The 26,927-nt window shown below is 40.3% G+C and overlaps 1 protein-coding gene across 3 annotated transcripts in view; it reads left to right on the plus strand.

Annotated features, from left to right (window-relative positions):
• Positions 1-26,927, plus strand: part of LOC127952151 (zinc finger protein 883) — a 199,524-nt gene that overhangs the window by 3,049 nt on the left and 169,548 nt on the right. Inside the window, exon 2 of one of the 3 annotated variants that reach the window (XM_052550490.1) lies at positions 17,400-17,494. The exons of the other annotated variants lie outside the window; for them this stretch is intronic. The gene's annotated coding sequence lies outside the window, so the exon portion shown is untranslated. The remainder of the gene's footprint in view (positions 1-17,399; positions 17,495-26,927) is intronic. 3 annotated transcript variants of the gene reach the window in all.

Genomic DNA, 26,927 nt, shown 5'->3' on the forward strand with positions numbered 1-26,927 from the left:
GATTAGAAAACCGGCTTTACTGACGAGATGCGCATAACGATCGGCCGATCGTGATCGGAGCACCCCTAGTTTTATTTGAGCCAATTATTATTGCCTCATTGTTAGTTTATATATAAATAGTCATTTGCTGCAGCATGGGTTGTGTTGGTTTAGAAGCGTGGGTTAACTCTTTGTACTCATTGTCATGTTGGGATTTTAGGTGCTTGATTAAATAACTTGTGTTAAATGCGCTACATTTTGAGCCTCCTCTGGACAATTTCGCTGAGCACACTTTGCAGTCCGCCTTGGTTTTTTCGTCTTCATTCACTTTGAAATAGTTCCACACAGCTGACATGTTGTCTTTCATCGCCTTCTCCCCGCTCTGAGCTGCAGCCGGGGCGGGGCCTGGGGGCGGGCACTCGGCGCCTTTGATTAACCCCTTACACGCCGCTCAAACATAGACATTTCTCAGACCATGGTATCGGTCCCCGGTATCGGGGGACTTTTAACGAGTACGAGTACTTTAGAAAATGTGGTATCGAGGCCGATACCAGATACCGGTATCGATATCGGTGCATCCCTACAAATCAACTTTTCCTGCTCATCTCCAGACTGGATCTCTTCTCTCCACTTTCTCTAATTGCAGATTCAATTATTAGATATTTCAGCATTAATATTTTAATACTTCAATTATTTGAGGGGGATCAAACAGTAACACTGTGTGTCCCAAACAAACTTGATGCGATGCTATCAAAAGTATCTTTTCCATGTAGTTTTTGTCCTAATCACCTGCTGCAGTGACACGTGACTATAAACGACACAGAATTCTATTTATTCTTTTTATTTGTCATGGCAGGAACAACATACAAAATATGACAGTAATAATGTCAGGTAATGACTATGTGCTTTATTCAATGTTAAAAGTGTCTAATATGAGATTGAATATAATTTTGCGGGATCTTCATATCCATAGTAAAAGCAGCAATAGATATTTTACCTCTGATCTTGAAAATGAATTAGGCTAAAGGTGGTATCGTTCACTCAAATCTATTTTCAGTGTCCACTTTTCTTTACTTCACACTTGCAATGTTTTTGCTGTCACATTGAATATCTACACTGGACGCAACAAAGCACTGCAAATAATTTGTCATAAAAAGAAAGATTCAGCAGTTTTCTGTCTGGGATTTGTTTTGGGATACTGATTATAATGAGTTCTGTTGTATTTTGTTGCGTCGCCCCGTGCCACTCGCGTCTGGTGTAGACGTGATGAAAGTGAATGTCTCTATCTGATGCTGCCTTTGAATTTTCTTGCCACATTTTGTGAAATTAGTGTGGGCCAAACATTTTTCTCTCTTGCACGTGGGCCGCCTATTGAGAAACCCTGTCCTTAGGTATGCAATTATTTTCGGGTAAAATATTGGCAGTTCGTGAAGGAACTCAAAATTTCACTGTTAATAGATATATTAGCCAAACACTTTTTCGGACAGACTTGAGATAATTCAAATGCTCTTTCTCTCTCTCTCTCTTTTGCTCTCTAACAGCTTAGTTATTAACTGCATTTGTTTGCTATCAACAGCTCAAGTCCCCCTTACTAGGTATAAAATTATGTTTTGGAATTAGAACCACAGGCATTGGATGAGATGCGGAAGAAACTAACTCACAATTTGGAAATCTCATATTTTGTTTGCCGATACTGTATCAGTTCTCAAAAATGGAATATCGATATAAAAAAAAATCAGACAAGACGTAAGGAAATATTAGCTCATTTATTTTGAGAAGAATCAAATCTAAAGATTTGAATTGCTTTAATTGAACCAGTTCCAAATTTAATTTGTTTATACTTCATCAACGGTTCATCCAGCGAACGTTAAAATCAGTATATCTTTACAATTCTGTTTTTATTACTTCATGGATAATGAGAATACAAACAGGATGATAATTTATACATTACTAGCTAGGTAGCTCTGATCTGGGCAAAGTTTAATCTTAAAACACACCACACAAGACAATACTTATTTATAAATGAAACAAGAATTTATTGAACTGCTCTATTACATTGATCTGAAACCTTATGGGCGATATCTTAACGTTTGCGATATACCGTTGAAAATTCTCCTCACAATAAAAATTTGTCACGTCACCATAATAACGATAAGTCTAGTTGATGACGTAGTTTTGTGTGTGCGGATGGGGTGAAAACAAGAATGGCAGAAGGCAGACGCGATGCTGAAGAGGAGCTTGTTAAGCGAGGAGCTACCTCTACAATTTGGAACTGGTTTGGTTACAGAAAATCAGATGAGGAGCAAACTACTGTAATCTGCAAATTTTGCAGAAAAAGAGTGGAAACGCGTCCAATTTGTTCCACCATCTGAAACACAAACACAAACCAGAGTATGAAGAAAGTCAGAAGATACGCGAGGCAATGGAGACAAAAACTACAAGTGTACCTAGGTGTAAGAAAATTCCCACCCAGACGAAAATTGCCAGCGCATTTGCTAACTGCGTCCCTTATGATAAGCAAAGTAAACGATGTAACGAACTGACAGAAGCAGTCGTGTTTTGTTTGACAAAAGACATGTTGCCATTCCAAACGGTGGAAAAAAAAGAAGGATTCAAGCGAATGATCCATAAACTGGAAACAAGATAAAACATGCCCTCAAGGAAGTACTTTTCCAAAACAGCCCTGCCAGCGATGTATAAAGAGTGCCGCGGTAGTGTACAAACATCACTGTCAACGGCGGATTTTTATGCTTCAACTGCAGACATGTGGAGTAGCAAAACGACTAAGTAGTACATTAGTCTTACGGTCCACTACATAATGAGTGACTGGAGTTTGAACAGCTGTTGCTGTTACATACCTGGACTCATTTAGTGTGTTTTTGCCCCTGTGACCCAGTTTCTGTCTTCCGTATTTGGTTTGATTAGTTCCCAGGTGTGTCTATTCTATTCCCCATGAGTTCCATGTCCCTGTTAATTTAGTCATGCCATCCACCTGTGTTTCCCCAATTATCCCTTGTACATAAGCCTTGTCCTTTCAGTTCTGTTTTGTCAGGTCTACTTGCTACTTAAGCATGTCTACCTCTGTGCTCCATGTTGGATATCCCCTGTGTTGGATATAATAAAAGCCTTATTTCGTTTATCCTCGGCTCCGTGTTCCTTCCGGCAGCGTAAACCGTAACAGAAGACCCGACCTAAAAAGTTTAAAAACTGCGTGTTTTCCCTCCATTTTTTTCCCAGTTTTTTCAGTCTTTTTCTTTCCGTAGTGTGTTGACGGATCCCCTCTATAGCCCCGAATTCCTCCTCCTCATGCTGGAGCAGGAAGGACGTTCCCTTGAGGACCATACCAGACGGTTTCTTCTGCTAGCGAATGCCACCAGCTACCCGGACTACGCGTTCTGCACCTTCTATAACACCAGCCTGAACTCCAAGTGCAGAGCGTTGTCGCCCGAAGATGGTCCTCGGGAGGAATTCACCGCATTCGTGGAGTGGACTCTGGCGAGAAATGGGTCACCTCTCACCGTCTGCCCCATGGAGGATCTCGCCAGGCCCACTCCCGAGCCAGAGACCAGCCAACCACCATCCAGCCATGAATTTTCTGTTTATCCGCTGGTTCCGCCCAGCCCTGAATTTTCTGTTTCTCCGCTGGTTCCGCCCAGCCCTGAATCTTCTGTGTCTCCGCTGGTTCCGCCCAGCTCTGAATCTTCTGTGTCTCCTGTATTCCCTCCCAGCTTCCCTCTCCCACCTCCTCCCAAACCTGCCAGTCCCTCTGCTCCACTTCCGCTGGTTCCGTCCAGTCCTGATCCTCCTGTGTTTCCTCCGATCCTTCTTCTCTCTCCTCCTAGACCAGCCAGTTCCTCGTCATCCCTGCTGGTGCCAGTCAGTCCCCCAGCTCACCCTCAGACCGCGCCATCTGGGCGCGATGGTTCGCCGCTGGACTGCCAGTCTCCAGCTCCACCTTGGCGCATTAAGGCCCTGTCTCCGCCTCCAGCCTCCGAGCCCTGGACTCCTCCTCGGTCCTTCGACCCAGTGGCTCCGCCTTGGCTCTTAGCTCCCTCGTCTCCACCGTGGCCTGGCATCCCACCTGCTCCACTGGGCTCCCTCGTCCCTCCGGCTCCACCTTGGTCAGTCGTCGACCATCCGCCGCCTCGGGACTCCAGTCCTCTGGTTCCACATCGTCACTCCATCCCTCCGGCTCTGTCAGGCTCCTCCTTCCCTCTGGTTCCACCTCCATCCTCAGTCGCTCCGGCTCCACAGCGGTTTTCCAGGACCCCACCTCCGCCTTGGTCGCCTGAGCCTTCTGCTCCACCTAGGCCCTACGGATCCTCAATGTCACCCTGGCTCTGTGGCTGTGCGGCTCCATCTTGGGCTCCTCACCCACTGGTGCAATCTCCGCCTGTCGGCCCCCTGGTGTCGTCGACCCCTCCTTCACAATGGCTCCTCCCGCCATCGACTCCACCATGGATCTCCGTCCTGGCTGGTCTCTGGTGGACCATCTGGCTCCTCCTGCTCCTGTCCTCCCTGGCTCCTTCCTCCATGGTCCCTGTCTGCTGGCCCCCTCCTGGGAGTCTGTCCTCCACCAGAACCTCCTCCCAAGTTCCCACCCATGCCTCCCTCTGTTGTTTCTACGGTGCGAGGACGCACCTACCGGGAGGGGGGAGTACTGTTACATACCTGGATTCATTTAGTGTGTTTTTGCCCCTGTGACCCAGTTTCTGTCTTCCGTATTTGGTTTGATTAGTTCCCAGGTGTGTCTATTCTATTCCCCATGTGTTCCATTTCCCTGTTAATTTAGTCATGCCATCCACCTGTGTTTCCTCAATTATCCTTTGTACATAAGCCTTGTCCTTTCAGTTCTGTTTTGTCGGGTCTACTTGCTACTTACGTGTGTCTTCCTCTGTGCTCCATGTTGGATATCCCCTGTGTTGGATATAATAAAAGCCTTATTTCGTTTATCCTCGGCTCCATGTTCCTTCCGGCAGCGTAAACCGTAACAGTTGCATCCAGACAAGTTTTTTTCCCAGATGACCACACGGGTGAAAGCACCGCGAAAGCCTTCAAGCAGTTCCTTCAAGAATGGAATTTACATGAGGAGAAACAAGTGTGCCTGACAACGGATAGCGGGGCCAATATAGTAAAAGCAGCCACTCTAAACGTGGACAAGACGGTCTTGCATTAGCCATTGTCTACACATTGCTATTGGTAAGTTGACTCTTTCTCTCTTGTGTCAGTATATTTAATGCAAGCACACGGAGTAAACATGAGCTTAATATTAACTGTATTTATGAATTGGTTTCTGCATTAGTAATGTGACTATGCAGTATTTTGTACAGTAATTCATTAAATTAGCTAATGTTTATATTTAATAAATGCATTTAATATTGGCTGTGGAATAGTTTACCTCATATCAGGGAATGTTCCTCTCTTATAGAGTATAAACGACATTTAAAAACTTACTTTTTCACTCTGGCTTTTGATCATTTATGAGTGCTGTGTTAATGGTATGATAGGATATTAATAGTGTCGCTTTAGAGTATGACGTTGTCTGTAGCAAGGTCCTTATTTTAAATGTCTTGATGATTGTTTTATTTTACCTTTTGTACAGCACTGTGGTCAATTTTTGTTGTATTAGTACCGTATTTTCTGGACTAAGTCACACTTTTTTTCATAGTTTGGCTGGTCCTGCGACTTATAGTAAGGTGCGACTTATTTATCAAAATTAATTTGACATGAACCAAGAGAAATGAACTAACAGAAAACATTACAGTCTCACGGCTGTAGACGGTAATTTTTTCTCTTGGTTCTTGGTTCTAAATAAATGCGACTTATAGTCCGGTGTGACTTATATGTTTTTTTCCTCGTCATGATGTATTTTTGGACTGATGCGACTTATGCTCATGTGCGACTTATAGTCCGAAAAATACGGTATGTGCTTTTATAAATAAATTGAACATCGAACATATTAAATGTTCATTTATTTTTTTAGTTTCATCTATTTTTAATTTTAACTGAACTTTAACTTTTTTCTTTTAACTTTTTTTTGGTTTTGTTTTTTATTGCATTTATTTTATTCAAAAGAAACATAAATAAATACTGCTGAATACTACTAAATAAACAAATAGTTTTTTGTTTTGCAGGGAGAAGCATGAGGGATACCAGGAATGACAGAGCTGTGGAAGCAAGATCTCACCAGTTAAGTTCAAAGTTCAATATTGGACTACATGAACACCAAATATGATGACTAAGAGGTTCAGGAACTGATCAACATGGCAACAGTTCTTGATCCACGCTTCCGCACTCAGTATATGAGTCAAGAAGAGATCCTGGTCATCAAAGCCAGAGTAGTCAAAGAGGTGGAATCCCTTTCTGCCATGCCAAGTGATGCTGGCTCTTCTACCCCTGTAATGTCATCTGAATCAACAAGAAGCTCAGAGTGCATCTAAAAGGCAGAAGAAGAGTCTTGGAAGTTTTTTTTCAAGAAACCAGCTGCTGAGATGACCACCACCCTTTCTGAAACAGAGTAAATGGAGGCTGAATTAAACAACTACCTGCATGGGCCACTTGCAATCCCCTTACGTGGTGGAAGGTACATGAGGTGAATTTCCCTAACATCAGTCATTTGGTGAAAAAGTACTTGTGCGTCCCCGCCACTAATACATCCTCATTTCAGCGCTGCTGGAAATGTAGTGACATGCCAAAGGTCTCTTCTGAAACCAACTACAGTTAAGATGTTGGTCTTCTTGACCAAAAATTATATTTTTTGGAAGCTACTGAATCACACTAGTGTGTGTGTTAAACTTGCACTACCAGAAATTTTCATGTCACCCTCATTTCTACATTTTGCAGGAGTATATCAGTGTTTACAGTTTAATTAAACTTTTATTTAAATTTAATTTATTAATTTGTTTTTTAAGTTATCTTGTTTTGCAATATTTAGTAAACTATCTGAAGACATAATTGGGATTGTTACTTTTTGATTGTGTTTGCACTATTTTTAAAATTAGTTCAATGGGACAAGAGTGAAAATTGAAAATTTAACTACCTAATTGGTTGTTACTTTATCAGGATTTATTTGCAGTTGTACTCTGTTTTAATTTTGAAACACAATTAAAGACATGGTTTGTGATTGTTACTTTTGCTGTTTGCACTATTTTTGCATCATGAGAGTACAAATAAATACAGAATCTGTTTACATTTTAAACTGGAAACTGATTTGAATTATTATTGTGTAGTTGTTGTTGTTGTGATGTTTTTCAGCACAGTCACTGGAACACAACTTAAACATAACATAATCTGATATTTGACAGAAGAAAATAATTTATCATAATTTGTATCGTTATCGCAAGAAATACCTGAAATTATCGTGATACTTTTTTTAGGCCATATCGGCCATCCCTATTTGGACACACACAATTACTTGCATACACAGTTACTGAAGAGAATGATAACAGATTTAAATGAAGTCACTGGAGTAAAATCATATCAACAAAATCATAAAGTAAGATTCATCAACATCTATTGGCCTGGCAACATAATGCAATGTTAAAAAATGACAGTTTTGACGTCATTTTCACCTGTACACAAATATTTTATCCTCTTATTTTTCAAATTTACCATTTGATGTTCATCCTTTTTTATAGGCCTGATGAAAATGAAAGAAGAAAAGCGAGATCTGAATGAAGTAGAGGAGAAATATCAGGATCAGAAACATCATGATGTCAATGGAGAAAAATCAGTGAGTTGCGGCATTAAAAAAACGGAAGTCAAGAGGCCTTTCAGCTGCTCTCAATGTGGAAAGAGTTTCACAAGTAACAAAACTCTTAAGGGGCACATTTTAATTCATACTGGGATAAAGCCTTTCAGCTGCTCTCAGTGTGGAAAGAGTTTTACACAGAAAGCACACCTTAAGAGTCATTTGGTAACTCACTCTTCAGAAAAACTTTTCAGTTGCTCTCAGTGTGGAAAGAGTTTTACACGCAAAGAAAGCCTTAAGAACCACATGATAATTCATGCTGGAATAAAGCCTTTCAGCTGCTCTCAGTGTGGAAAGAGTTTTACACAGAAAGGAAGCTTAAATGATCACATGTTAATTCATGCTGGGATAAAGTCTTTCAGTTGCTCTCATTGTGGAAAGTGTTTCATATGTAAGAGTTATCTTATTAAGCACATGTCAATTCATACTGGGATAAAGCCTTTCGGCTGCTCTCAGTGTGGAAAGAGTTTTACACATAAAGCAAGCTTAAGGAATCACATGTTAATTCATGCTGGGATAAAGTCTCATAGCTGCTCTCAGTGTGGAAAGAGTTTTACACTGAAAGCACAACTTAATATTCACTTGGTAGCTCACGCTTCATAAAATGCTTTCTGCTGCTCCCAGTGTGGAAAGTGTTTTACATACATATCAAACATTAAGAGGCACATGTTTATTCATGCTGGGTAAAAGTCTTTCACTTGCTCTCTGTTTGGAAAAACTTTTACACAGAAAGGACATTGTAAGGTTCATTTGGTAACCCACTCTTCATAAAAGCCTTTCACCTTGGGGAGTCAAAGTAAATGACTGTTTTTCTGAATGACTGTCATCAACTGGATCACCTCAAGGATGTGTCCTCTCCCCTTTAGTATTTCTCTTGTACACAAATACTCTAAGAGTAGTTTTAGAAATAGGCATACTATAACATTTACTGAGAATTCAGTAATCGTTAGCTTATTGAGTGAGGAGTACACCATGTTTGTCCCTGTGGTTGGATTTTATTATGTAGTGTCAGAATGCTTTCTTGAAACATACTGTAAAGGCACAATATGTAATTTTGTTTCATAGTTTGGCTGGTCCTGTGACTTATAGTCAGGTGAAACTTATTTATCAAAATTAATTTGATATGAATCAAGAGAAAACATTAGGATTCAGGATTCAATACTTTATTGCCATACAACTCGGTGCAAGTTGTTAGGGATTTGCTTCAGTGTGCTCATAGCAGGACATCCACAAACTACAAACAAATACATAGAGCAAATATATACACAGACGAAATCCCATACGGGACGACACTTGACACAGGCAGATAAAAAAAATAAAGGAAACACAACACTCACCACATAACTGCATGACAGTCCAGGATGCTATAATGGCTAATGTCAAGTAAAAGTGACTATTAGCATAAGAATACAAAATGCAAATCCACAGCTTTACAATAAATATACAAAAGTACACTAGTATGGTTAACATAAAACATATAAAAGGGTTTAAGGTGTATTAAAAAACATACAAATGCAAATTATGTGGACTCATTAAGAGAGCCTTTTTTCATAAAGGACTGGTTCAGGGATTGAGAGATGTTTAGAGATTTAATGGCTCTGCAGTATGTGCTGTTGAGGAAGCGAGAGGTTTTTGTCTTAATAGCTCTCATCCTTCTCCCTGATGGAAGTAGGGAGAAAAAGGAGTTGACTATCATCTTGTAGCATCTTTATGCCTTTCTGATGAATACGGGCCTCATAGATCTCACAGATGGGGGAGAGTTTGCAGCCAATGATTTTTGAGGCTGTATTAACTATCCTGTCTAGCTGCAACCTCTGTTGGACAGTAGAGTTGCCATACCAGACAGTAATAGAAAAAGTAAGGACACATTACCATCTACAGTCGCGAGAGAGCGCTCTCTGCTGCTCAGTGCTACTGTAGCATACACCTGAAAACAACTGAAAACTGTTAACTGAAATATTAACTTAAAGACAACTGAGAAAGACTGAATGCAAACAAAATGCCCCCAAAAAGAAAACCCTATTCTGCAGATTACAAACTGCAGGTAGTAAAATATGCAGCTGAAAACGGTAACTGGAAATTCTAAATAAATGCGACTTATAGTCCAGTGTGACTTATGTTTTTTTTCCTCATCATGTCGTATTTTTGGACTTATTTTTTTGTACATTTTGGGAAGGAAATGTAGTGTTTTTGTTGTTAATGTGAAATGTTTGATTGCTGCAACCAAATTGCCTTTGGGAAATGAATAAAATGAACTGAACTGAACCTGCTCTCAGTGTGGAAAGTTTTTTTGTGCGTAAAGGATACCTTGAGACTCACATTTTAAAGGGGTCATCTGATGCCCATTTTCCACAAGTTGATAGGACTCTTTAGGGTCTTAATAAAAAGTCTATAGCAAACTTTAGTTTAAATTTCTCAATTGTAGTTTAAAACAACACAATTTTACCCTGTCAAAAACAGCTCTGTTCACATTGAGTGGTTTCACTGCAGGTTCCTTTAAATGCCAATCAGCTGTGTTTGTACAAAGGCCCAAATATTCTTGAATGTCCCGGATAATCCCAACCAATCAGAGTGCTCGATGCTACCACATCATCCCGTGCTTCTGAAGAAGTGAAGAGCAGCTGCGTCGAATATCCATTAAGTTGTGGTTTATATCGGGTTACTGTCTGCGTGCATGTGGAAAACTTAGTGTAGATTATATATATTTTCTGTGACCAGGAAATCAGGAGGTTGAGGGCATTGTTCTCACACAGGTCTGGAGCTGGAGGAGGATGAGTGCAGTGATCTTACACATGTCTCCTGGAGATGGAGGAGGTTGAGTGCAGTGATCTTACACATGTCTCCTGGAGCTGGAGGAGGATGATGGCAGTGATCTTACACATGTCTCCTGGAGCTGGAGGAGGTTGAGTGCAGTGATCTTACACGGGTCTCCTGGAGCTGGAGGAGACTGAGTGCAGTGATTTTACACAGGTCTCCTGGAGCTGTAGGAGGTTGAGGGCAGTGTTCTCACACAGGTCTGGAGCTGGAGGAGGATAAGTGCAGTGATCTTACATGGGTCTCCTGGAGCTGGAGGAGGTTGAGTGCAGTGATCTTACACAGGTCTCCAGGAGCTGGAGGAGGCTGAGTGCAGTGATCTTACACATGTTTCCTGGAGCTGGAGGAGGATGATGGCAGTGATCTTACACAGGTCTCCTGGAGCTGGAGGAGGTTGAGTGCAGTGATCTTACACATGTCTCCTGGAGCTGGAGGAGGATGATGGCAGTGATCTTACACAGGTCTCCTGGAGCTGGAGGAGGATGAGTGCAGTGATCTTACACATGTCTCCTGGAGCTGGAGGAGGATGATGGCAGTGTTCTTACACAGGTCTCCTGGAGCTGGAGGAGGTTGAGTGCAGTGATCTTACATGGGTCTCCTGGAGCTGGAGGAGGTTGAGTACAGTGATCTTACATGGGTCTCCTGGAGCTGGAGGAGGTTGAGTGCAGTGATCTTACACAGGTCTCCTGGAGCTGGAGGAGGTTGAGTGCAGTGATCTTTCACAGGTCTCCTGGAGCTGGAGGAGGATGATGGCAGTGATCTTACACATGTCTCCTGGAGCTGGAGGAGGCTGAGTGCAGTGATCTTACATGGGTCTCCTGGAGCTGGAGGAGGTTGAGTGCAGTGATCTTACACAGGTCTCCTGGAGCTGGAGGAGGATGAGTGCACTGATCTTACACAGGCCTCCTGGAGCTGGAGGAGGTTCAGTGCAGTGATCTTACACAGGTCTCCTGGAGCTGTAGGAGGTTGAGGGCAGTGTTCTCACACAGGTCTGGAGCTGGAGGAGGATAAGTGCAGTGATCTTACATGGGTCTCCTGGAGCTGGAGGAGGTTGAGTGCAGTGATCTTACACCGGTCTCCAGGAGCTGGAGGAGGCTGAGTGCAGTGATCTTACACATGTTTCCTGGAGCTGGAGGAGGATGATGGCAGTGATCTTACACAGGTCTCCTGGAGCTGGAGGAGGTTGAGTGCAGTGATCTTACACATGTCTCCTGGAGCTGGAGGAGGATGATGGCAGTGATCTTACACAGGTCTCCTGGAGCTGGAGGAGGATGAGTGCAGTTATCTTACACATGTCTCCTGGAGCTGGAGGAGGATGATGGCAGTGTTCTTACACAGGTCTCCTGGAGCTGGAGGAGGTTGAGTGCAGTGATCTTACATGGGTCTCCTGGAGCTGGAGGAGGTTGAGTGCAGTGATCTTACATGGGTCTCCTGGAGCTGGAGGAGGTTGAGTGCAGTGATCTTACACAGGTCTCCTGGAGCTGGAGGAGGTTGAGTGCAGTGATCTTTCACAGGTCTCCTGGAGCTGGAGGAGGTTGAGTGCAGTGATCTTACATGGGTCTCCTGGAGCTGGAGGAGGTTGAGTGCAGTGATCTTACACATGTCTCCTGGAGCTGGAGGAGGCTGAGTGCAGTGATCTTACATGGGTCTCCTGGAGCTGGAGGAGGTTGAGTGCAGTGATCTTACACAGGTCTCCTGGAGCTGGAGGAGGATGAGTGCACTGATCTTACACAGGCCTCCTGGAGCTGGAGGAGGTTCAGTGCAGTGATCTTACACAGGTCTCCTGGAGCTGGAGGAGGTTGAGTGCAGTGATCTTACATGGGTCTCCTGGAGCTGGAGGAGGTTGAGTGCAGTGATCTTACATGGGTCTCCTGGAGCTGGAGGTATAAGTGAGGATTCAAGATGTCGACAAAGAAAATCTTGTCATATGATGTTTACAAAGAAGCGCAAGTACCATGGTGAAAGGTTAACATATATGAGCAGTCAATGGCAAAAGTAAATGAATTTAAGTACTTGGGACTATGGTTTGATAGTAGTTGTACATGGAAAACACATATAAAGCACTTGGAAACTAAATGCAAAAAAGTTATAAACCTTCTGAGAGCTGTGGCTGGATGTGACTGGGGTGCAGACAGGCTTAAACTGATATCTATAGGGCTTGCCTGAGGTCATCAGTAGATTATGGTTGTGTAGTTTATGGAGCAGCAGCAAAAACAATATTGGGAAAAATGAATAGATTACAATATAGAGCATTAATGCTATACTCATAGAAGCAGGAGAGATGCCACTGGAGTTAAGAGGAGAGAAACGATGGCGTATTGGATCAGATTAAAAGGAAGTGGGAAAGAAAACCCAGCAAAAGAAACAATACAGGAATGTTGGGAGTATTCCAAGTTTCAGGGGCTTGGGTTTTGATGGACAAGGGAAATGAGAGTGAGGGAATATGAAATGGAAACCTTAGATTTCACCATGGTCGGTTCAGTTAGTAGTATTCCACCATGGCTGTTTCCAGAAATAAAGGTTGATATTAATATAATGGAAAAGAAAAGAGAATGGAGGAAGTGGGAGTTAAAACAAGCATTTACATAATAGTTATTATAATTATTTACAAATTTACACAGACGGATCCAAGAACAAACAGGATTGTGTGGCAGTTGGAATACCTATGCCAGAATTTAAAATAAATCTCTCTAACCCTATCGCTACAACGTTTCCAATGGGACTAACTAGCGACATCTTTTGAGGACGTGCCCACAATGTTTCTATAGGACGTTAGCCGAGATTCCAAAAAATTTAACTTTACCACAACGTCCTTACAATGTCGCGCTGACCAAATGACGATGAACTGGTGACATCATCAAAGCATTCTGTGTTTTCTGGGCTGTTATTTGACAGACTATATACAGCACAAACTGCAGTGACCGCACAATAAGTGACTGTGACCAGTATAATTCATATTTAATGCATAGCATGCCAATTAAAAAGTACACCCCCAAAAAATTCAAATAATTTAGTCCCCATTATAATATCCATACCTGACATACTTGTGGTTTTGATTACCAGCATTCTTCAAAGTTGCTGTTGATCAGGTCTACAGTAAATATTCCCTGCAGTTAATGCAAAAAATAACTTGGTGAAGTGGTCTATGCAGACGCTTTACTTGAACTTTACTCCTGTGTGTCTCTACATCCTGAGTGAAAAAGCAATGAACTGTAATGCTGTTTGTGTTGTAGTCACAGAGGTGTGCAGCTGTAAAAGCAGGACAGAGATCTTGCAGATGATGGATTGCAAATGGAATGAGTTTTGGTGAAAAATCTTATTTTGAAACATATTTTGGGTAAATTGAATTATTTTTAAAAACTTAACAATACACTGTGGGCAAATTCACCACCCTTTCATTGTGTTCATGGATGAAAACATCCACTAAATGAAACTGCTGTAAAAATGTATCAGATAAATATTTTTTTTTTCACATTTTTCTGCATAAATCTATTAATCAACTTCAGTCATGATCAAAACTACCAAATGTTTAAAATAAAAATCCAAGATTTTAATTCTTTAAAGCTGCGATAGGGAACTTTTGACACTCTAGCGGTTAATAAACAGAACTGCTTGCGTCTTGCGGAAGAACATCGTAGCCGGAACTACTTATCTCTGTTTATGTCTATGAAGAATCACAAAGGTACTGGGTTACTCCGCCGCGGTATCCCAGAAGCAATCTAAAATAGTCAGAATATAAACACTTATTATAGGTGCACCCTAGTGATTCAGGACAAGCTAAAAACACGGTTTGGAAAATGGATTCATGGTGTACTCGCTTATTATATACATTTTTCTACATTTTGAACACAAAGTTACGGACCGCAGCTCTGATTGGTTAATTTCTTACCGGGAGCGGTCCGTAACTGCAAATGGCAATAGGACCACTGGGAGGAGCCAGAGGAGCTTGATATTTTTCACAGATTATCTGTCTCATATTCTACTGTGAGGACATAATGACAGGTTTAACAAATATGTAAAAAAATATATATTTACAAAAGTTACCTACCGCAGCTTTAATTACCAAGTTCATAAATTATGTCACTGATTTGGAAAAAAAAAACAAACACAAAATGACATTTTCAATATGAAAAGTGATTGTGGACTGGATACTTTTTTTTTAACCTTTTTATCACAGTCTTGGGCTTGTGAAAGATCAGTAACAACACTGGCTTTGATGCATTATTAGTTTTTGTGCAGCAATATTTAATTTGTTCTCCCTCATTTGTTGTTCGTGGCTGTTTTTACTACATTGACTTCCATTATAACAACATTTTTTGATTGCAAAGCAATGACACCATAAAATTATGCATTCTTGATTGTTTGTGGTTTTCCCTTTTGGGAAGAGGTCAAATTTGTTATTTTTACAGATGAGCACTAGGTGGGACCATTAACCCTTTAGATAGGCCTTAGCAAAAAAATGCTTAGTTTCTGTCTTGTATATGGAGTATAACAGCAAATTTATTGTGTGTGTGTGTGTGTGTGAGAGAGAGAGATAGAAAGAGAGAGTGCGAGAGAGACGTTTGTGCACTTACCTTGATGTGTATGTATCTGACAAAATCCAAATATGCAAATATGAACTACATGGATTAAACAATAAAAAAGAAGTGTTTATGCACCTGTCACCTTTTGATGGTGAAAAGTATGGACGGCCTATATGTGAAATGTAGAGGTCGACCGATTTATCGGTTTTGCCAAAAAAAATCAGCACCGATACTTGATTGCTGGAACAAGGATGAGTATCGGCTGATAGTTTTCCGCGTTCCGTCAGTTGCTGGAGCGGTTGATAGTTTCCCAGGTTGAGTCCGTTGCTGGAGTGGCTGAGAAGGCTCTGTTTTCATAATACAGTGCGAGAGCAACCCCTAGTGGCTGTAATCACTGACAGCACATGCTGTGTGTTTAGACACTTGACGCTGAACAAAGCGAGAAACTTCTGACAGAAAATACTGCCTCTTATAGTTTAACATTAAGTTACATTATGTTCTGAATGATTGTTAAAGTACATAATGAATTGTATATTGAGCATTTCCAAAGAAACGTTTGTCTTTCTGTGGCTCTATTAAAGTCTGTATGCTTAATTAATAGAACTACAATATAAAAAAAAAAAATGTCAGAAGATCAGTTCGTTAACTAGAAGATCAGTTCGTTCCTCCCTTTCCGCGCTGACGGTGGGATCGTTCGCCAGCTTCAGTGAAAGTATAACGTGCCTAACGTTTTCGACTCATACATTACACGTCACGCCCTGATGTCACGTGTCGTTACGGGTTCTTTACTGGTTGTGTGTGAAAGCATGCAAATATCCCGGGTAATCACTGGCAGTGTGAAAGTGCAAAATCTAGCAATTGCCGGAACACTTTATCTGTGTATTTGCTCGAATCGCAGTGTGGAAGGGGCTTAAATGAGGATGGAAACACATGAAGAACATCTCACTTGAAGTGAGGAGAGTCACATCATGAGCATCTGACCATTTGATTTGAGCAAAAGCATCATATTGCATGTTCAGAATTGTAAAGTTATTAATTTATTTTGCAACCCATCAAAATAAAAGTCTAGTTTTTAAGTCTTTTGTTCAGTAGAATGTAAATCATCCACTACTACTTCTAAAATTAAACAAACATAATTTGAAGAATAATCACACAGAAAGTCTTCCATGTTTTAATTTTAATAGTAAAGTTTGCTTAATTTTAAGTAATTAAAAGACAAATCAAATTAATGTTTCATGCCTTGATTTGATAACAATAACAATTTAAATAGACACATAATTTTTTAGGGGAAACAGTCATTAGGCTTATTTCAGAAAAAAAAAATTCAGTTGTTTGAAGCATACAGCGCTATGATTTCCGCGAAGCAGAAAACGCGGACAGAATCTCAAAATTTATTTTATCCAAAATAAAAGTTCACTTTTACATAAAGGCATTGTGCTAGAAAGTTACTGTTATTTACTAGAATGTGTGTGATACTGCTACTACTGTTTTATTTTTTAAAGAAATAAATCACACAATATTTCTTCCATGTTTAAATTTTAATAGAAAATACCCTTTATTTATCAAAATATTTTTTACATTTAATTAAGACAAATTTATATATATATATATATATATATATATATATATATATATATATATATATATATAAACTTTAAACATAATTGTAAAAGAATGGCATTGGTTTTATTTTTAGTGATAAAGTGTTTTTTCTTTTTTTTTATTAGATTATTTTTGTGTTTTGCTTTGGTACCGAAATTGGTACAGAGAACCGTGGATTTTCACTGGTATCGGTACCGAATACTGACATTTTGGTACCGTGACAACACTAGTGTAAGGTAGAGAACAGTATCGTCTTTATTATGATTTTTTTATTTATTACTACATTGCATGTTTAATATTTAAAATAATTAGTGCCATGGCGTTTCAACAGATTCGTGAGACTGACCCAATCAGTGATCTGTGATGTGTAATTATTCGAGTTCAGTCAGATTGTTTTTGTCTCAAAGTGTTCCATGTTTTATGTGTGTGTGTGAATCAGTGACCAAACTAAACATTGTTTTTCCCAATGATAAGACTGTAGTATGTTATTTAAATTGTGAAATAAAAGAAAGTGATCAAATAACAAACCTTGTTTGCTGGAGCTGTCAGTGTGTAGTGTTTCTTTAAAAAGTGATATCACCATCTAATGACCTGTCAACATAATGCAGTGTTTTTAGTTATTTTCATTGCACACTGTTAACAAAGGACAGTTTTGATATCGTTTTCGTAAACAAATATTTTAGCCTCTTATTTTTCAAATTTACCATTTGATTTTCATTCTTTTTTTATAGGCCTAATGAAAATGAATGAAGAAAGGCAAGATCTGAATGAGGTGGAGGAGAAATATCAGGATCAGAAAGATCATGATGTCAATGGAGAAAAATCAGTGAGTTCCAGCCTTAAAAAAACAGGAGTCAAGAGGCCTTTCAGCTGTTCTCAGTGTGGAAAGAGTTTCATACGTAACAGTAATCTTAAGACTCACATGTTAATTCATACTGGGATAAAGCCTTTCATCTGTTCTCAGTGTGGAAAGAGTTTTACACGGAGAGCCAGCTTAAAGGATCACATGTTTAGTCATACTGGAATAAAGCCTTTCATCTGTTCTCAGTGTGGAAATAGTTTTACACTGAAAGCTAGCTTAAAGGATCACATGCTAATTCATACTGGAATAAAGCCTTTCAGCTGCTCTCAGTGTGGAAACACTTTTAGACGCAAAGAAGGCCTTGAGAAGCACATGTTTATTCATACTGGGATAAAGCCTTTCAGTTGCTCTCAGTGTGGAAAGAGTTTTACACTGAAAGCTAGCTTAAGGCATCACATGTTAATTCATACTGGAATAAAACCTTTTAGATGCTCTCAGTGTGGAAAGAGTTTTACATCTAAAGTAGGCCTTAAGAACCACATGATAATTCATACTGGAATAAAGCCTTTCAGCTGCTCTCAATGTGAAAAGAGTTTCATATGTAACCGTAATCTTAATAGGCACATGTTAATTCATGCTGGGATAAAGTCTTTCAGCTGCTCTCAGTGTGGAAAGAGTTTTACACGGAAAGAAGACCTTAAGACTCATTTGGTAACTCACACTTCAGAAAATCCTTTCTGCTGCTCTCAGTGTGGAAAGTGTTTTACATATAAATCCAGCCTTAAGAGGCACATGTCAATTCATACTGGGTAAAAGTCTTTCATTTGCTCTCAGTTTGGAAAAACTTTTACACAGAAAGGACATTGCAGGGTTCATTTGGTAACCCACTCTTCATAAAACCCTTTCACCTTGGGGAGTTAAAGTAAATGAAGTGTAAAATGAAAATTCTGTAGGGAATAAATAAAATGAATTGAACTGCACCTGCTCTCAGTGTGGAAAGTTTTTTGTGTGTGTAAAGGATACCTTGAGACTCACATTTTAAAGGGGTCATCGGATACCCATTTTCCACAAGTTGTTATGACTCTTTAGGGTCTTAATAAAAAGTCTATATGATACTTTAGTTTAAATTTCTCAATTGTAGTTTAAAACAACACAATTTCACCCTGTCAAAAACAGCTCTGTTCATAGTGGTTTCACTGCAGGTTCCTTTAAATGCCAATGAGCTGTGTTTATACAAAAGGCCCAAATATTCTTGAATGTCCCAGATAATCCCAACCAATCAGAGTGCTCGATGCTAACACATCATCCCTTGTTTCTGAAGAAGTGAAGAGCAGCTGCGTCACTCATGTGAGAGTGGAAAGTCTTAGCCTGACTATGTCAGACTTCCTACTTCCACTCAATTTCATTTCGCTTCTGTACTCAGTCTGATACAGCGTCAGAGCTTTCTGTTTGCCACCGGTCTGGAAACAGCCGGACCAATCAACGAACAGAGGGCGGGCTGAGAACCGTGATGTAGATGCTAAGTGCCGAGTTTTACATTGTAGGTTAGAGAAATCAAAAACCTAAACGACCGCGGAAATGGGAAACGAGACACGGGATGCAATTCGCTCTGTTATGGAGAACATTCAACTCTTTTTCAAACTGAAGCCAGAACAAGAAGAGTGTTTGATAAACATTTTAAATGGAGGTGATGTTGTGGCCCTATTCCCGACTGGTTTTGGGAAAAGTTTAATTTATCAATTGTTACTGTTAGCGAGAAAGTGGGGAGGCCAAAGGCCGGCAAGGCTATAGTTGTAATTGTGTCCCCCTTGGTTGCACTCATGGAGGATCAGGTCAAGGAGGCAGAAAAACCTGGTCTGTGTGCTGCACAGCTTGGCGTGCACAATGATCAAGATATAATGGCGGGGTATTACAGCCTTATTATTGGTAGCCCCTGAATCCTGGATTCTGAATCCCAAATGGTGAGCTATGCTAGCATCAACGCTTTATAAAAAATAAGTTTAGAGGCCGTGATTGTACCGTGTATGCGTAGATTAACTTCGCATAATCTGCAAAAGTCATTTACAGCCATGTTCACTCCGGTATTTCGCTCGCATCATCATGTGTTTACAACAGGTTTACAGTGGAAGTTCAATCATAGATTTCAGTTCGATACATGATGTCTGTGCTTCGATGCCGCTGCACAGGCGCATAACATACGTCATAACTAAACGTATCTGATTGGTTTATGGGTAACCAATGATTTTAAACTTCAGACAAGTGCCCCCTAGCGAGAGAGAAAACACTTCTCTATTATGCCATTCCAGACTCTGTCTACGAAGAAAAATGAAGTAGCAGAGTCTGGTATTACCAGGCTAGGAAAGTCTGCCATTTTCAGACTTTTAATACTTATAAATCCACACTGAATTGCCATTAGGTTGTGGTTTATATCGGGTTATTGTGTGCGTATTTGTCGTCCTTGTAAGTTCATGAATGAGTATGTGTTACGGTCAGCTCAAAACTGCAACAAGAATGACGAAGACCAAACCAAAAACGTATAATGAAGAAGATTTTTTATTACATAATTCTAGGGGTTTACATTTAAAATTAACACATCAATTTAATTACTGATGACAGATCCATAAACAACGTGCGATCAAGTGACAGCATGAGATGATGTCACTTCCCACGTGCCTCGACCCACGTCTCAGAGGCACTTTTATTCGTACGTCCCGATCTATAACAGGTGTTGTTCATTACGCCATCACCTAGAAGAAATCACAAGAGAAAAAAAAAAAAAAAACCCACACACCCTTACACCATAACACCTCCCCCTTTAAGATAGAGGATCCTTGTAAAGGACCTATATTAATCAGAAAAAATAAGGGTTACAATGTACCAGATGTTCTCAAAATGGCCTCACTTGTAACTGGAACCATGGCAACTCTCGGCACCTACGAAAACAAATCAGTCACAGTCATACAAGTTTTTAAATCAGGTATCCCGATTCTCACATGGAGCCCGAGACAAGGCATCGGCCAACACATTCTCGACACCCCTTATGTGTCGAATCTCTAATGGATAAGTCTGCAGAAAAAGAGACCAGCATATAAGGCGCTGATTTGGGCTCTGCAAAGAATGTAAAAAGGTAAGTGGATTGTGGTCTGAAAACACCACAATCGGAAAAGTGCCACTTGTCAAATAAACTTCAAAAAACTGCAAAGCCCAGATCAATGCCAATGCCTCCTTTTCAATAGTAGAATAATGCAACTGGTGAGCCTTAAACTTCCTGGAGAAATAACAAACTGGTCTTTCTATTCCATGTTCATCAGTTTGTAATAAGACAGCTCCGGCCCCAACTTGATTGGCATCAACCAGAATCTGGAACGCGTATCCAATCCGAGGCGCAGCCAAAACAGGTGCCGTACTAAGCAATAGTTTGACATTGTCAAATGCTTGTTTACATTGCAAGGACCACTCAAATTTCACACTCTTCTTCAATAAATCGGTCAGGGGGGCTACCACTGAAGAAAAATTTGAACAAAAACTCCTGTAATAGCCCACCATTCCCAAAAACCGCATAAGCTCTCGTTTTGTATTTGGTGGCGGAAAATTATCTATTGCCAGTACCTTAGCTCGCACAGGACGTACATTTCCCTGCCCAACTACTTTCCCCAAATAAGTCACAGTCGCCTTGGCCAACTCACACTTGGCCAAGTTGACGGTGAGCTTAGCTTCAGCTAATCGCTCAAAAAGTGCTCGAATACGTACAATGTGTTGTTCCCATGAATCACTATACACAACCACATCATCTAAGTAAACAGCACATCCATCCAAACCAGAAGTTACACGGTTCATTAAGCGTTGGAAAGTAGCTGGTCCATTTCTAAGGCCAAAACTCATTACTGAATAAGAATATAGTCCAGGAGGAGTAATAAATGAAGCAATCTCCTGTGCACAAGTTGTTAAAGGCACTTGCCAATATCCTTTGAGTAAATCAAATTTACTAACATGCAGAGCAGAGCCAACCGCATCTACACAATCTTCCATCCTGGGCAAAGGGAACGAATCTGGTTTTTGTAATATTGTTAAGCTTCCGATAGTCAGTACAGAATCGGTACATACCATCTGGCTTTCCCACCAATAAACAAGGTGATGCCCAACTTGAAAAGGAAGGTTTAGCGATGTTATTCTCAATCATGTATTTTATTTCAGACTCAAGATGGCGTTGTTTTTCCAAAGAAACCCGATAAAAATGCTGGCGTATTGGCTTGGCGTCACCAACATCTATATCATGTTCTATCACATTAGTACGCGAAGGAGAATCTGAAAACAACATAGGAAAATCTGAAATTAAAGACAATTCATCTCTCTGCTTAAAAGGCAAGTGTTTAACAAACTCATCCAGTTTCTTTAACGTTTCAGAATTGTTAAGCCGAGGCTGTAAAATACCATCCTCGGGGTACCTTAACATCCTAAGCCATTTCAGTCACAGAAGATGCTATGGCCACAGCAGCTGGAGCCTTCTCGGACTCACTGAAACGAGAGTAAAAAGGTTTTAACAAATTTACTTGGCACAGCTGTGAATGTCGCTTCCGCTCAGGAGTTGAAATCAAATAATTCTGCTCTGAAACTTGACGTACAACTGTATAGGAACCCAAAAACTTTGCACAAAATGGAGAGGTAGGAAGAGGCAACAGAGCTAACACCTGGTCAGCTGGACAAAACACACGAGACTCTGTGTTCCTATCAAACAACCGCTTCATCTTCTTTTGCTTATTCAGCAAATTTTCTTTAGCCATTTGACCAACCAAAAATAACCGACGCCTGAAACCCTCTACATATTGTAGCAAACCCTGAGGTGGGTCAGATACTTCCTTTAAACCATCATGAAGTAAAGCCAATGGTCCACGCACTTTATGACCAAACACTAACTGGTTGGGACTAAAACCCAGACTATCCTGAACCACCTCACGAGCTGCCAACATTAACCAGGGCAACCCCTCCTCCCAATCACCCTTTAACTCCACACAATAAGCCCGCAGCAACGACTTCAAAGTTTGGTGGAAGCGTTCCAAAGCCCCTTGACTTTGTGGATGGTAAGCACTAGACTGATTTTGCTTCACACCAAGTTGCTGCAACACTTAAACATATGCGAAAGTAAAATTGGATCCCTGGTCACTTTGAATAACTCTTGGAATCCCAAACACAGAAATAAACTGTGTCATAGCTTTAACAATAGCACGGGTAGTGATTGAACGAAGCGGATAGGCAGCTGGATATCTAGTGTTCTGGCACATTACAGTAAGAAGATATGCACTTCCTGACTTAGATGGAGGTAATGGACCCACACAGTCTATAATCAGATGTTGAAACGGTGTATCAATTACAGGTATGGGATATAACGGTGCCGGTTTAAGGCACTGATTTGGCTTCCCCGTAAGCTGACAGGTTGAACAGGTTTTAATAAACCTCCTTACATCTTTCTTTAACTGTGGCCAAAAAAAATAACGCAACAAATGATTGTACGTTTTATTAACCCCAAGATGCCCCACAACATCTCCATGTGCCCAACGCAACACAGTATCTCGAAGAGACATTGGCACAACAACCTGTTCATAAGGCTCACCTATGGGTACTTCCCTACCAGATAGCCATTTTCTTAACAGGAGGCCATCCTCAACAAAACAACCACTCATTGCACTCTCTACCTCTTCCGGAGCTAGCACTTCAGAAAACATTTCTTTCAGACTGGGGTCCTCCCTTTGTGCCACCACCAACTCCTGACGAGAGACTGTAGGGAAAAGAAGAGAAATATTAGGAAACACTTTCCTTCTATCCCTAATCTGTCTAGGTTCCTTATCCTGATTTTCGTCAACATGTTTACTCATTGCCCGAGTAACAGCACACGTTACGAACACATCAGGAAACTGTTTATCAACATCCACCTGTTCAAGTAAAGAAGGAGAATCCGTTACAATAGGTGGGGGTGGTACATCCCCCATTACACAACCTCCAGCCAAATTATTTCCCAAGATTACAGCTATGCCCTCCACTGGTAAAGAGGGTCGCACACCTACTACAACTTGACCAGTAATCAATTCAGATTCAAGTACCATAGTGTGCAAAGGTACAGACAAAACTTGTAAACCAATTCCTTTTATCAATACCTCACTCCCAGTACTGGAACTCTCTGAAAATGGTAATACGGACTCCAAAATAAATGTCTCTGAAGCACCAGTATCCCTAAGGATTTTAACTGGAATTTTCTCATCACTCCCAACCAGAGACACAGAACCATCAGTAATAAAAGGAGCATAACTCAACTTTTCATCACTACACAACACCAAATTACCTTGAGCAGTATTTACATCAACCCCCTCAACTACTTTAGTAACCGAGGAAGCAGCAAGAGCAGGTTTTAGATCAGATTTAGAATGGTTCATTTTTGCCTTAAGGGCTGGACAATCTTTTTTCCAATGTCCCTTATTTAAGCAATAAGCACACTGATCACTCTTGTCACCAAAAGCTCTTAACTTTTTCTCAGCTTTTACATTAGCAGGCAAAGATGGAACCTCCACTGAAACATTGTCCACAGAGCTATTTGGACGACGCCAATTAGATCTTTTTACATCTTTATGGGTCAACACATATTCATCGGCTAAAACAGCAGCAGCCTCTGCACTCTGAACGTTTCGCTCTGTTAAATAAACAGACAAATTTTCTGGCAAAGTATTTCTAAACTGTTCCAACAACAACAGCTCACAAAGAGAATCAAAATCCTCTACCTGTGAGACTGAGCGCCAACGATCAAATTGAATCCTTAGCTCCCTTGCAAACTCAGTAAATGTTTGTTGTGCCCCTTTTCTTAAAGCTCGAAATCGTTGCCTATAGGCCTCTGGAACCAACTCATAGGCTTTTAGCACGGTTTCTTTCACTTTACTATAAATCTGACTGTCCCTAACAGTAAGAGTGGAATACGCTCTTTGAGCTTTACCATAAAACACACATTGTAACAGAAGCGTCTGCTCAGAATCTTCCCACCCCATAAGATTTGCCAACCGCTCAAATAAATTAAAAAAAGTATCCAAATCATTATCATCGAATTTTGGCATCAATTTAAGAGCACGAGCCACATCAAAAGCTTTTGGAGTTGAATCGTAGTTTCCCATTCTACCCTCTCTAATCAGAGCAAACCTCGGAGCCTCCACATCCAACCTACGCAATTCAACTTCCTGACTCATTTTATTCTTTTCCATCTCCAAGAGCAGCAACTGTTTCTGTTGTTCAAATGTAAGTGATGTAACGGTCCCTTCAGGAAATTTCTTTTTAGTCTGTTCCTGATCACCTATAAGAGGTAAAGGGCTTCCTAATTCACATGTCAAAATGCCTAATTTTACCAGAGCAGCCTTAATGACCAGCCCCAGTCCTTCCTTTAGACTTTTATCTTTAATGGTAAGGGGAATTTTAAATTTGTCTGCGACCTCTAATAGCTGTTTTTTAGAAAGCTTACTAAAGCCCTCCTCAGAAGGATATTCAAAAAAAATCCATCAATTCTACACTCATTGTGAGACAAAAAAAAAACTCACAATATTTACAAACTCAAACTTCTCACATTTAGTGACGTTTCCCACCTACCTAACAATACTACCTCAACCCTAGACTTCGTACTTCAGCCAAGAGCTAAGTGACTTTAAGCACTCTAATACCGTCAGCGCCGACCTCTCTCGGACAAACCAAAGAGAGACAACATCTGCGGCAGTGCCCTCAGCCCAGCGTCGGCACAAAAATAACAAACTAAAATAATAAAGGGTCAACGCAAGCGTTGCTTCAGCCTAACCAGGAAAAGTCACAAATGTGAGAAGTAAACGAACACTTAACCTTGCGCTTTTCACAAAGTCCTCGTGGAACTTACAATTATCAACTGCTGATACCAGACTACACAAAAACTCTTGAGCAAAACACTTCAACCACATGAATCAGTTTCCAAATAAATGTTAAAGTGTTAACTCACCCATCGCCATATCCTTTTCCATTAAAAGTGGAAGAAAAGACAAAAAACTTCACAAAAGCATCAAACTACACAAAGATCTGTCGGCTGCTTCGCGTGCAAACAGCTTAACTGCTGATAACGCAAAACAGGTGTTTCCAATTACTAACGTGCTTTACAACACAAATCCAAACAAACGCACAGCTGATTTAACTTGTCTATGTGAATGAAAAAAAAACGGGAAAAACATAACTATGAGAGGAAAACAAAACTGGGAGAAATAATATAATAATATTTTCCTCTTAAAAAAACAGAACCAGACGAGCTCCCATTTTGTTACGGTCAGCTCAAAACTGCAACAAGAATGACAAAGACCAAACCAAAAACGTATAATGAAGAATATTTTTTATTACATAATTCTAGGGGTTTACATGTCTTCTTCTTCTTCTTCTTCTTTGTGCTTATTTGGCGGTTCGCATTCTTAAAAAGAGCATTACCGCCATCTACTGTGGGTAATAGATCAGAGACAAAATACACTAGACTAGATCACCACTACCAGAACAATCAGGACTTGTGCTTTCAATGTTGCTGCGTGTTCAGCTCCTCCATCTACGGCAAAGTCCATCTCATTCCAGAGAGGGATGCTGTAACAAAAAAAAAAAAAAAATGTATACATTTATAACCCTTCTATATTCTATGGATCAAATTGGTTCTTCTTAAAAACTTTATTATTAACCTACCCCCTTCTACTGAATTTAAAATTATCCTTAATGTTAATTGCTGATTACCTTTCATCTGCAGTTCTCCTCTTAGCTTACTTCTTTCCTCTGGATATTTATTACACCTAATTAGAACATGCTCCACTGTTTCTCGTATTCCACACCAATCACACAAACCTGTATGATGTTTCCCTATTATTTGCATTGTTGAATTAAGTCCTGTGTGTCCCAATCTTAATCTAGAAATAATACAGTCTTTCTTCCTTTTTCCACTTGTCTTCCTTCCTCTACCTACCACTGGTTGTATTGAATGTAAATGTCTACCCTTTTCCTCATTGTCCCAGTACATTTGCCAATTATTATTTATCTCCCTTTTAATTATTGATTTGATTTCTAATTTGCTATATTTAATTTCCATATCTATAGTTTCTTTTGCCATAGCCTGTTTTGCTAACTTGTCTGCTGCTTAATTTCCTGCTACTCCAGTATGTGCCGGAACCCATAAAAACTGAACTATCTTATTTTCCTGTTGCATCATGAACAATATCTGTAGGATTTCCAAAACAATATCTTGTCTAGTATCTGATTTCTGAGCTTCCAGGCACATCAAGGCCGAACTTGAATCTGAGCATATTAACGTTTTACTTAAACCCATTTAATTTATTTTATTAATTGCTACCATAATTGCTAGTAACTCTCCTGTAAACACAGATACATGATCTGATATTCTTTCCCCTCTCGCCACTTTCAATCTGGGTATGATGTACGC

The sequence above is a fragment of the Carassius gibelio genome, chromosome B3 (assembly GCF_023724105.1).
Source record: "Carassius gibelio isolate Cgi1373 ecotype wild population from Czech Republic chromosome B3, carGib1.2-hapl.c, whole genome shotgun sequence".
Classification (NCBI taxonomy): domain Eukaryota; kingdom Metazoa; phylum Chordata; class Actinopteri; order Cypriniformes; family Cyprinidae; genus Carassius; species Carassius gibelio.